Here is a 13438-nt window from a genome sequence, read left to right as displayed (position 1 = left end):
TACCCCATCATCAGTGGCCATAGAGGAAGCACAGTCAGCGTGTGTTAGCTCAGAACAGGAACGTGTGGTGGCTACTGAAGGTGTGTCTCCACACCATGGTGTCAGTGTAATGACTGCAGATGTGCCACACAGGCATGTGGCCAGTGCTGCTCGTAGGATGACATCTGGCAGACATGCACCTGCAGGACAGAGCGCAGCAGCTGGTGTCACCAGACACATGTTCTAGACTGTAATGATGGCACAGGCACATGCTGAATGGCAGAGCAGTGAAGGGCAGAGGCTTCAGAGGGCTGCTATCCATACTCTAAATGACAACATCCAGGCATTGGCAAATGCTCAACAGCAGATTGCTGATGTTCTGGACAGGCGATTGGGTGACATGGTTGGAATCCTTGACCATCGCATGGCAATCCGCGAGCGTGAGCTGTCTGTGCTGGAACATCTGGTAGGAATGAGGCATAGGCCACGTGGACGTAGGCCAGCTACACCACCTAGTGCAGGTCAACGTGAATGAGCCACCTCACATGCCTGCTCCCATAGTGCCGGTAGCAGTAGCAGTGCAGCTGGTGCTGCGCTGTCCACACCAGGACACAGCAGGCCACAGGGACATGGCCCTGGACATTCCCAGTGGGGACACGGTTCCAGTGGACAAGTGTCATCGGACAGTAGCCAATCTGTACCTCCACCTGGTAGCGCCCGTGCAACCCTTGGCAGGCACAGGTCACTTGGCCATGGCCGGACACAGTGAGCTGTACATCCTGGTCTGTACAATCTGGAGCTGTCAATAATACCCCTGTGTAGGCCTGACAAAAGGCAGAAATGTGTGCACACATACACGCACACAGCAGAAACATCTGTAGGGCACCGCAACACTCACATGCATATCGACCACACATATACAATCAGATCACCGGACCTTACCCACACACATGATGTCATCCACTGGTGCAGTCTATGCCCCTGGCAAACATTATCACCCTGTGCATATGATGATGCCTGTGCCGCATCCCTGTCATCCACACCATTGCTGCAGGGACATGCTCATAAGGTCTGAAGCACAGGGTGAACAGAATAGTGAGATAAGTGTATATGACATTAGTTGTGTACTGTTGACACGCACCATACATACCATGTAGTAAGGTTTATAATGCATTGTTATATGTTCACAGTATGTGTCTTGGTAACAATGGTAACAGCATGTTGATAATTATGCCCTGCTTCCCTCCTTAAGGTCCAATTGCATGTGCCATTACGTTACAGTGTTTGCAGTTGGAGTGCATTGTTGTATGTTCACAGTATGTGTCTTGGTAACAACAGTAACAGCATGTTGGTAATGATGCCCTGCTTCCCCCCTTAAAGTCTACTTGCATGTGCCAATAAGTAGCAGTGTTTGCAGTTTCACATGTGTAAATGCGGAGTAATCTCAGGCATGTATGGCAATACCAGCATGCTATACGTAGCCTCAACCTCACTGTTAGAAAGGCTACCATTCCACAGATGTCCACACATCTACTGATCCAGAAGCATGTGGACTGTTTAATAGGCTACAGTGGCTAGAGACGTGACATCCATACCAGGTCACATCACAGGTATGTTGACATGGTGCGGGGGGTTTACACAGCGGTCTGGCCGATGATAACATTAGAGGCCACTTAATAGCATGAAGCCTCACTGTGTAGCAGTAATACCCTGTCACATTACAGGATGAGGACACACACAGACATACACAAAAACACAGTAACATGCCCACACTGACGGGGTCAGCAACACTGTAATGCACACTCGATAGTGTTGAGGTGAGGGCCCCTGCCTATGTGGTAATCACCCTCACAGTACTGTGCACCCACATGACGTGACACAGAGAATGAACATGTACAGGTAGCCAGTAAGGCTGAGACCGATGGCATCAACAGGGTAGTAGACTGCATCACCATGAGGGGTTAGGGATCCTGTCTGTTCTGTATGGTAGCATACACCCTCACTCCATGCACCAGACAGCCATACATACACACACACACACACACACACACACACACACACACACACACACACACACACACACACACTGTGGAATCCACAAATGTCATTCACATACAGATAGCTGACATATGTGTGATACACACACCACCCCTGCCTATGTCATGCTTTCCACACTGCAGTATGTACAGATCTCTACAACAGTGTACACGGGTGTGTAACAACTGGGAGGTATTCCCCACCATATGTGGCATATATGGTCACACAAGCAAACACACATGGAAGTACTGTGAATGATACACCTGCTATATGATGATACGTCTGACAGACATGCAGCAGTATTGGCCACATTATGTGTACCAACGCTACCTTCGGCAATTGTGCTGCTATATGCATATGGGAGGATGTAAGTGTTACAGGTGTCAAGTGACTTACAGTCAGTAACACCCTGACCGCTGTATAGGTTGTATGTCTTCACCGTCAAGTAACAGTAACATAGCGTACTGTTTGCACATGTAATGGTAGGATGGCTTGTGACACACCTGTGAGCCGTCTTCTGCAAACATCCATCTGCAAAGGTGGATCACCACTTTGTGTACACACATCCAGCCATACCTGATGTACATCCTACCATACTGTCAGTATTTCACCATATACAGGTGTCAATAATGGGGCTTCATTGCAACTGTATGTTGTAGTTAGGCACAGATGAATGACATACATACATCAGCTACTGCACATGCTTGGTAGCTGCATGCACACCATTACATGTACATGTGTGTTGGTCCTACATGCCTGTCATATAGCCATGTTTATATGCATTGTAATTGGTGGACATGTGTGATGACGTACATAACACATGGACTGTTGTATGATATGATGGTTGTCATGAGTAACTAGTACAGAGGGAATGTTACCTCGGTCAACATTGCTGCCTTATGTACTATTAGCATTCAACAGCCATGGACCTACCTTCCATGTGCATGTGTGTGATTTCTGTAGCCACTTGTCTGCACGGAGGACAGTAAAAGCTATGCTATGTACATATGTGTTGTGTGTGTGTGTGTGTGTGTGTGTGTGTGTGGTCCATGTACATATCCACTGCGATTACATGTATGTCATATCCAAACATGTGTGTTCTTTGGTGTACAGCGACGGTCATCTGTTACAGCTGTGTAAGACCCAGGGCCCCTGTTATGTGTAGAGCCAACCTGGTTATGAACAGTGGTATCATTGCATTGCATAACATATGATGGAGCCCTGTCAGTACATGTGTAGTCTGCACAGTTGCTGTAGACCTATGTACAGTCCACTGGTCATAAATCACATGGTGTTGTGGTAATGTATGGATGTGTGTTGCTGGTCCAAGGACATGGTGATGTCTGAGGGCTAAATAGTAGAATGCGGCATTTACCTCTGTGAACTGCACCTGAGACATCTGTGATGGCTCTTGAGTGTGTACTGGTCAGTGCATGTGAGTGGCCTTCATGTACATGGGGACAGTAACACCATACTGTGCCCTTCCATGTTTAGAATCTGTGTGCATGCAGGACTGCCCTTCGCTACTACTAAGTGTGTGAGCATGCCCAGTACGCCGTTATGTAGATGGACACACAGTACATTCCAAACTGTGCCCTTCCATATTTAGAATCTGTGTGCATGCAAGACAGCCCTTCGCTTCTACTAAGTGTGTGAGCATGCCCAGTATGCCGTTGTATAGATGGACACACAGTACATTCCAAATGGACGTGTGATACTAAGTGTGTGAGCATGCCCAGTGACACCTTGTGTCGGTGATGTGCCTCTGTGTATGGGCATGGCCATTGACATCCTGTATAGCGATGGTGGTCATCCAGGCAACAGATGTCCATAACCCACGTCAGGATGGATTCCTACATTGAACACACTGGTTGACTGTCTTGAAGGGTGTACTGTCTGTGGCATGTCTCGTATCTATGTAGTGTTGTAATAGTGCTCCGTAGATAGGCAGTTGTCCCGCTCACACCACTGCCATGTGTTTGTCTACGTCTACCTTGGGACAGTAATATGCTTTTAGACTGCTCACTCTCTGTACATTCCCTATCGGCGTCTTTGCCTTTGCGGATGATGTCATCCACCTAGATGTATGCCTCTGGGAGTGTTGTGTTCCAGTAATCTCGGTAGCGCAGTCTGTAACTGCGTAATGCTGTAGTGTGATAAGGTAGTTAGGTGTATGTTCAACTCCCAACCCTGCCAAGTGTGTGTGTGTGTTTCCAGCTGCCTGGGGACAAAGTAATGCTATTAGACGGCTCACTCCCCATACATTCCCTATCAGCATCTTTGCCTTTGCAGATGATGTCATCCACCTAGAAGTACGTCTCTGGGAGTGCTGTGTTCCAATAATCTCGGTAGCACATTCTGTAACTGCGTAATGCTGTAGTGTGATAAGGTAGTTAGATGTATGTTCGACTCCCAGCCCTGCCAAGTGTGTGTGTGTTTCCAGCTGCCTGCGGAGAGAGTGATGCTTTTAGACGGCTCTCTCCCCATACATTCCGTATCGGCGTCTTTGCCTTTGCGGATGATGTCATCCACCTAGAAGTATGCCTCTGGGAGTGTTGTATTCCTGTAATCTTGGTAGAGCATTCTGTAACTGCGTAATGCTGTAGTGTGATAAAGTCATTAGGTGTATGTTTGACTCCCAGTTCTGCCAAGTGTGTGTCTGTGTGTTTCCAGCTGCCTGGGGACAGAGTAATGCTTTTAGACGGCTCACTCCCCATACAATCCCTATCGGCATCTTTGCCTTTGCGGATGATGTCATCCACCTAGATGTATCCCTGTGGGAGTGCGGTGATGCTGGAACTCGGTAGTGTGTTCTGTTACTGCATAATGCTGTAGTGTGGTAGACTAGACAGGTAGGTACTCGATTCCAAGGCATGGCAGGTGTGTGTGTTTAGCAGTTATACTGTATGTGTTGGTATCTGTGGGTGGCTAGCTGCGTAATGTGTTCAGTGTGTTTTGTTGCTGACTATATAGTGTCCACAGCCTGCATATTCTGCCAAGACACTGGGTTGTCAACACATACATTCGCCAATAGGTCTGGTGAGTAACTGTCAGCAGCCCTACTCTTACCCTTGATATGGTCTGACCTGTGTGACGCAACAAAACACACGTGCCTTGATAGTAACAACTCTACATGATGCAGGTGGCACATGTAGTTTCCTTTTCATTCCTGTCTAATGCATTGCTGTCATGTGGTCCGCTGTTGTGATATAAATGCCATATCTACATATGTGTGTACATGTATATGTGTGTATGTGTGTGTGTATATATATATATATATATATATATATATATATATATATATATATATAGATATATATATATAGATATATATATATATATATATATATATATATTTATATATGTCCATGTATATATGTATACAAATAAGATATATGTAGATATAGAAGTGGACATAGATGTGAACATATATGTCTGGGGACATCAGCACTATTGAATGTTTGTGCCAGATGATCTGTACGTGATAACCTGGGATCTATGTATATCTGCCATGGCGTGGTGGTAATGCACATCGTCTTTAGTGTGCAGGGTCATGGGTTGTAGTTGTGTAGACACCGGATATTTTGTTGCTGGGAAGACCATGGGACATCAAATATGGTGATAGTAAGGCACCTGTTGCCAGTTGTGTACGGATCTGAGTGACACTGAGCAGTGGTTATTAATTTGGAGGTTCGGTATGGGTCATATAACTATTCATTAGAAGACTATACTATGCAGATGAGGTTGACAATAGTGTATCCCATTTATCACCAGGGTGTGATGCTGGTCTCTGGAGTGTATGTGTGTAGTCAGCCGGGTGCAGGTCTTGAATATAGTTGACAGCATGGGAGGGGGGTCAGGCATACTGTAAGTACATTGCAGAACTGTGCCTCGGGAGTGCTCCTGCCCTAGCACACCTAAGCTAGGGGTGTGTCTATACCTGCCTGGTGACATTGGAAGGGATGACAGCAGTGGTGGGGTAGTCAGGGTGTACAGGCTGCACAAACAGGTGTTGATCAGCACAATCAGCTGATGATATGGCCAGCCCGCACCTGAACAGTGCGGTAATGCAAGCAATCAGCATACACACAGGTTTCGTCTGCACTCTGCACCACCGGTGTATACCTGCGGGGACATTTCAAGACACAGTCCAACCAAATGAGACGGGCTGCAGCAGGCAACATATACCAACATGTGCAGGAGGCTGGGGCAGTGAGGATGTGTATGCTGCCAAACAACCCTTACTGGGGTGACATAAGACTTCATACACCCAGGGTGACTTACCAGGGGCTACATGGGCTGTGGATGGTGGAGCACTGTTGGGTGGACAGAGACCTCCTACAGCAGCTTGTTCACCTGTGCCTGCCACACCTGACACATCAAACAGGCCGAGGGAAACACATCACAGTGGATACCACGGTATGTGTTGGCCTAGGTGTACTAGCCACAGGTACCTCACACAGCACAACTGGGGATATCATGGGTATCTCCAGGCATCTGCATCCAGAGTATTGCACCAGTTCACAGACGCCATGTCAACACATTCTAGTGAGCATGTACATGTCCTCAACACTCGTGATTAGTAGACCAGCAATATGCATCTGCTCAACCACATGGATGACTACCCTGGGGTACTGGGTGCTATAGCCTGCACACACATACACATCATAGCACCACCCAGTGAGCGGGGTAGGGCCTACAGTCACTGCAGGGGCATACCCTCCAACAGCTAGGCCATATGCGATGGCCGGGGCATGAGATTGCATGTGTGTTCTGTCTGCCCTGGAAGCTATGATGATTCCGATATATGGCTTCTGACACAGCTGTAGCACACCAATGCCAATATGGACATCCCCTACAGTCTCCTAGTGGGGGATTCTGGGTAAACACTGGTGTCGTGGCTGATGATACCCATCAGCAATGCACACACACATGAACACTTTCACCATACTGAGGCGGATGCACAGGCAAGACATATACTTGTGCATGTGTTTGGGATGCTCAGTTCACAGTTCTGGTATCCGGACACATCAGTTGGAGCTCTTCAGTATTCACAAGCTACATGCATACAAGTTGTTATGGTATTTGCTATGCTACACAATCTTATCCTGCAGTAACAGTTTCAGCAGGAACAGCATGGGACAGGGCCACACAGCCCAACACCACTGCCAAGGCCTGTACAGGCACAGTGTGACTTGGTGAAGGAACTACCTGAGCAGGGCACAGATGGCGAAAGCCCGTGCACAGTATGACCTGCCCTTGGCAAAGAGGCAACACAAGGCATATGCACTGACACAGTAGGTACCCACGGATTTCCCCTCTCTGACCCGCACACAGTACAATGGATGCCAAACATGACACTACCTGTGCTTGGCCATGTATAGGAGGTGCACTGTGTGCATCCGACATAGGCAGCCCTTCAGCACCATCCTCAAGTCCAGAACACACCCAGGGTATGTCTATTGACCTAACAAGTGGCAGTTGTATTAGAATGTGTATTTACCCATTGCTATGGTATGTATGTGAGCATATAATGACTGTGGTAGCCAAATGTTAGGGCAGCAGACAGTACACGTCCAGAGTGGCACCATGACTTCTGTAGCACATATGGGGGTCACAATGGTAGCCTGTAGTACACAGGGTGTCCTAACCCACTGCAGATTATGGGCTGACCATCATGTGTGTCCGTACAGCCCACACACATTCCATGCAGCTGGACAGTTGTGGACCAATACAGACAAATGATATACGATGGCCTATGGATATGCCCAATGAATGACCACAACCCCATAAGACACACACAGACTCCAGCAGGCCAGGCAGTTTGATGTAGGTTGTGTAAGCTAGGACGTCCAACGCCACTGTGCTGGTATTTAAAGCTGGGAACTGACGTACACTGGTATCCCTCCAACCAGCAATTTTGGTAGGTCCACACACTGACATGGAGTACCCGGCATAGCAGTACAGTAGCGGCAGATGTGTACAACTGTTGGCTGTGCCCCCCATCAAACCTACACATGTGAAAGTCATGTGCACCACCCACAGTGCTGTGTAGGACTATGGTTGTGGTTGGATGTCCCCCCACGCTATGCTGACATGTAGCAACTGTCAATGCCACATGACCATTAGCTACCCTGCAGACACAGCATGACACCTGTCTGTGTAGAACGGAGGGGTCAGCAACACAGTACTAACTATCTGGACATGTGACACATACGATACAGTTGACTATACTTGGCATGCTCACACACATGATGGTATGACGGTAATGTCGGTCGACAACATGTGTAACAGTCATACTGGGCATGCTCATACACTGAAACACAGGACGTCCAGGCATGCATACACCAGTGGTCTGGACATATCTGCCAGTACATTGCTATACTGTTGGATGACTGCGCTGTATGGTGTGTGTGTGGTCTATTGTCTGTACATATGCCATGGTCTATTGTTAATTCACATGAGGTATGTGCGCAGGGTACTGCTACCAACACATGAATAGGGCAGTTCTTTGTTTGCGGACAGACCGACGCCTTTGGATACGGACTGGGTAAGGCACATTCCATCAGGTGGGAACAGTTGTGCATGGGTTTGCACAGTGTTAAGCACTGCTGACCTCTGGTCACAGCACCTTAAACATGTTTAGACTCCACATTTCTTTGACAGTGCACTACTGGCATACTGGTAGACAAACACGCTTACAGCCGCTCGCTCACCGACATTTCCGCTTACATTTGTCACTCATGCTGGGTGTGTGCGATCCCTTGTGATGCGTATTACATCGGACTATATGACTACAGTATCGGGTATGTGTAACCATTTTGCGACGGCAGGCGTTCGACTGTACGGACTCGACAGCCTGTCCAGTGATGTAATCATATTATATGCATATTCCTCATACGATCTGCTCCCATCTGCCTGATACATGGGAACAGATACTCTGCAATGCTGACATGTGACTTGAGTTTGTTAACGCAGCTGTCCGCCGAGTCATGCTACCGCATACCTACTGCACGTTGTCCACCTTTCAGATTGCACGACAGGAGACTGTAGGAGTGACACCTTTCCCACTTTGCATGGGACAGTCCCTCATTAGGTATATCTCATGTGACAATACCAGACCTCTCCACCAATCGGGGACACATTTCTACAGAATCAGGGACAGGTCAAGAAAACATCAGGGACACTTTTACAAAAGTAGTGCTATTAACTTGAAATATTGACAGAATCAGAGCATATGACTCAATACACATATTCTGAAGTAAAAGTAGTTTATAACTCTTACTTATTGTCATTAATCAGTAAGTGTGATTCACCACCTTTCCTTCAACAGTCACTAATTTTAGGAGGGATTAAGAGGGACAGAGTTAAACTTTCAGTCAAACTCAGGGACGTACCTGAAATGCAGGGACAGTTGAAAGGTATGGACAATACTCTAGCCATTGCAACTGTCCTGATTAGGGGACATTCTCATGTTGTACGTGTCTGTACAGGTTGCTTGTTACAGGTCTTGTATACCTGACACGTCAATATGTCATATGTAGTAGCATAAGCAACTTTACTGCTGCTAGACTACGCTTTGATTTGTGCTGATATGTATATTTCTGTACTATGCATGGCTGTAGGTATGTTCTGCCCTGGTACGTCTGACATTTCTACACAGCAGGTTCCACTTTGGCAATTCAGAATGGTGGCGGCCCTATAGACCCTATATGTAGAGCTATCACATGTGTCAAGGCAACACATACCCACAGCCAGTAATAAACGGACGACTTCCACGGTTTGCATACGTTAAGGTTATTCATTTAGCACTATAATTGATAATACTGTTTCCTATTACATGTAGCTGTTTCTGATACAACAAATTAATGTCTGACACCACTACACACATGATATAGCCTCCATTCCTAAACTCACAGGCCATGTGCCATAACTGTCATTTTGCAGGACACAACTGCCAGAACGGGTGTGTCCCTCGCAGGCGTACAGGTGTTGAACCACTTCTATTATGCTATCATCTACCTAAGGTGGTCAGCAAATTATGCACTTTCTGTCAGTAGCAGAACTCACATACCAAAGGGTGTGAATGAACACTGTATCAGGAACAATGCATAACACCCTGTGGGACACACTTAGATGATTGATTCTATTAACCAGACACATTTACAGTCACAGAGCATATGTATTCATTCACGTTTGTCGAGGTACATGCTGTTTCTGACTCATACATGTTGACATCTGCCATTACCTGTATTCTGCCACCTGTTCACCTAATATCACTAGTTCTGGAAGTGTTTCGTTGGACTTTGTTACATTCTGATACATAACTATGGACGTCCATGCTAATTGGGTGCACGGCACTGATTTGGTCTCTATGTATTCCCCCGATGGTTTACAGACTATCCGGTAGATGTGCTCTTCAGGTTTGGGAGGTGTAGGCATATGCTATGCCCACATAGGAATATTAATGAGTTCCACTGGGCGGGCCTACTACATCTCTGCCAACCAGCACCTGCACACTTAAGCCCATTATTGCATACCCATGATCCACCTACCTGGCACCCCTCTACAGCAGTCATGACAAATACTTACTGCGAGCACAGCTCGGGTATGAGCACATCCCTACACATTGCCCACTCTCCCCATCTTGGGACACATGTTGTACATTTTATCAACCCATGTATTATCACACTTGCACAACCTACTGTTCCATGTATACCTACATCCTGCTCATATCAATGTCAGCAGATTCACACGTACCCTGAATTTTTGGGGTCCCGCAAGGGACACCGTTATCCATGTTTAAAGTGTAGACCTTGCAGATCTCTCCCACTGGTACTTTCCTACTGGTGTTTTGGACAGCGGCAGTGTATTGATCTGTATTGCCTGTCTGTATGTCTGTCTGGCCTAGCTGGGCAATGTGGGGGTACAACGTTTATTTATTGGACCTCCCAGTCACATATGCCCAGGCTGTAAATATGTTACCCCTAATTGCTGTGAAGTAACCTATTTATGTACATGTGTATATCTACACTGACATATATATTTTGTTTTGTGTGTATGTGTATATATCAATACCTGCTGTTTGTGTATATCTATCTATCTATATATATCCGTAGTTTATCCTTGTGTGTGTATATATATATATATATATATATATATATATATATATATATATATATGTGTATGTAAATTAATATAGATATATGTATATATACATTTTTATCTATATATATATCTGTGTGTCCGTTAACCTATACATTTCCCAGACATGGACACTTACACATGTGTATTGGGTTTTATCTCTGCTTCAACAGCATACTATTGCCTGAGTCATTATGACACAGACACTTCACTCCGGTCAACTTGTGTCAGTATATTGCACGTTATACAGCGGACGGCTGTCGCTCGTTTTTCATGTCTGGGGTGCCGCTGCTAACTGGGATGTAATACAGTGTCATTCGACCTATTACTTGTATGCGCAACCTATTATTCCTGCTACTGTGTTTGTTTCTGTGCACATTCATATTATTACTGTTGATAGGATGAGTGTTTGTGTTACTGTGACTGTACATCAACATATTGTTGTCTTCATGTAGTTGTGTCTTTCTGCTTTTCCCGGTTTGGGGTTGTCACAGCAGAACTTTGTTCCGCTCATGGGTGGCATATAGGTTTTACGTGCCAGGCTGCCAGCCCTAACGTACAATGTCCGACAACGATACACCCATTCACGCATGTCTCCACGCAAATGATGCTCTATCTGAGAATCGCACCTATGTACTAGCTGACCTCCACGGGCCGCTCGATTGCACCCGGTGCAACATACCCTATCACTCCTGTGTCCATAATCACATATCCATAGTTTCTCCTGCACACCTGTGTTGAGTTTCCACGCATAACAGCCATTATACACCTGATATCGCAGCCATGACACACCCTTACATATTGTCCTCTCATGAGCATTGGGGCCCTACACACATTTTGTACCACCTCGTGTATTCACAGGCTCACCATCCATTCATATTTGCACATACGTGCCTTTCCTGGTGTTATGGATTACGAACGATTTGCGAGTTACAAGTGTAGGTGGTCGCAACATGTACTACATTCCGTCTGTTTACAATGTTGACATAGCACTTCAACGATGTTATGGCCACTGGAATAACCCTGCCTCTGGTGTAAAGACCGGTGCTCTACTCACACTTGTGCAGCTTTATGTGACATACGCTGTGAGCACTTTATAATTCCTTACTTGATCTGGATTTCCTTCACAACCCTTATGTTTGCTTTCGTCTTTTGGCGTTCCTTACATATCTATATATATATATATATATATATATATATATATATATATATATATATATATATATATATATATATATATATATATATATATATATATATATATATATATATATATATATATATATATATATATATATATATATATATATACATATATATATATATCTATATATATATATATATATATATATATATATATATATATATTTATATATGTATATATGTGTATATATAGATATATATGTAGATATATAATTGCATATTTCTGTTATGTCTGTGGATATTTATCTATACACAAACATCTATCTATCTATATATATAAAAGTTACAGCTGTACAAGACAACATACATTTGCTATGCTAATAGCTGCGTACACCCGCACAGGCGCACTTGCATCTCCTTATTCTGAGTTACATATGTTTACAGGCACTTCTTTGGGATTACATGTGCCTTATTCCTTATGAAAGTACCACTTTGATGGAATCTGGTTAATGGACCCATGCGACCGCGGTCACCTTTACATGTATAAATGTTGGCTTTACAGCACAGAGGCATTCATTACACAATTAATATGTGCTATAGTCGTACTTGAACCGGGAATGCCTTTACATTGGGCGGATGCTGTAACCACTACACTATTGTTGTTCTGGCTCATTTATATGTATACCCATGCTTCCTAGCTACTCTGACATATGCCTCACCGCTTCCCTTACACAGCAGGCATCCATTCTCCTGCTGGGAAAACCACAGTACTACACAGGACATTCCCTGTTTCCTAGTGCTCTGGACCCGTGCTGCATGTCTACTCACTCCAAGGATAGTCAGAACTCCTACGCTTATAGTCCTCGCACATACGCGTGTTTAATTGTCAAGGTGTTCATGTGCTGGTCCGGGTTTAGGCTCCGCCGATTGGTGACTAGAACTGCCCTGGTACTGTTCAAAGATCAGACGTATCACATGGACAGAGTTAGTCCAGATTTTAACATTCTACCTGTGTTGACAGACGCAGGTGTTTGGGCACCTCTGACAACATTATTATGTTGGTGCTACATAATTTAGGGCGGGGAGTGGTTCCACTACATAATGCAAGTTGGGGGGGGGTGGGTTTCCAAGTGTT

This window comes from Protopterus annectens, chromosome 2.part0, assembly GCF_019279795.1.
Source record: "Protopterus annectens isolate FY-2018-M chromosome 2.part0, PAN1.0, whole genome shotgun sequence".
Lineage (NCBI taxonomy): Eukaryota > Metazoa > Chordata > Ceratodontiformes > Protopteridae > Protopterus > Protopterus annectens.
Note: the sequence above shows the minus strand (reverse complement) of the source record.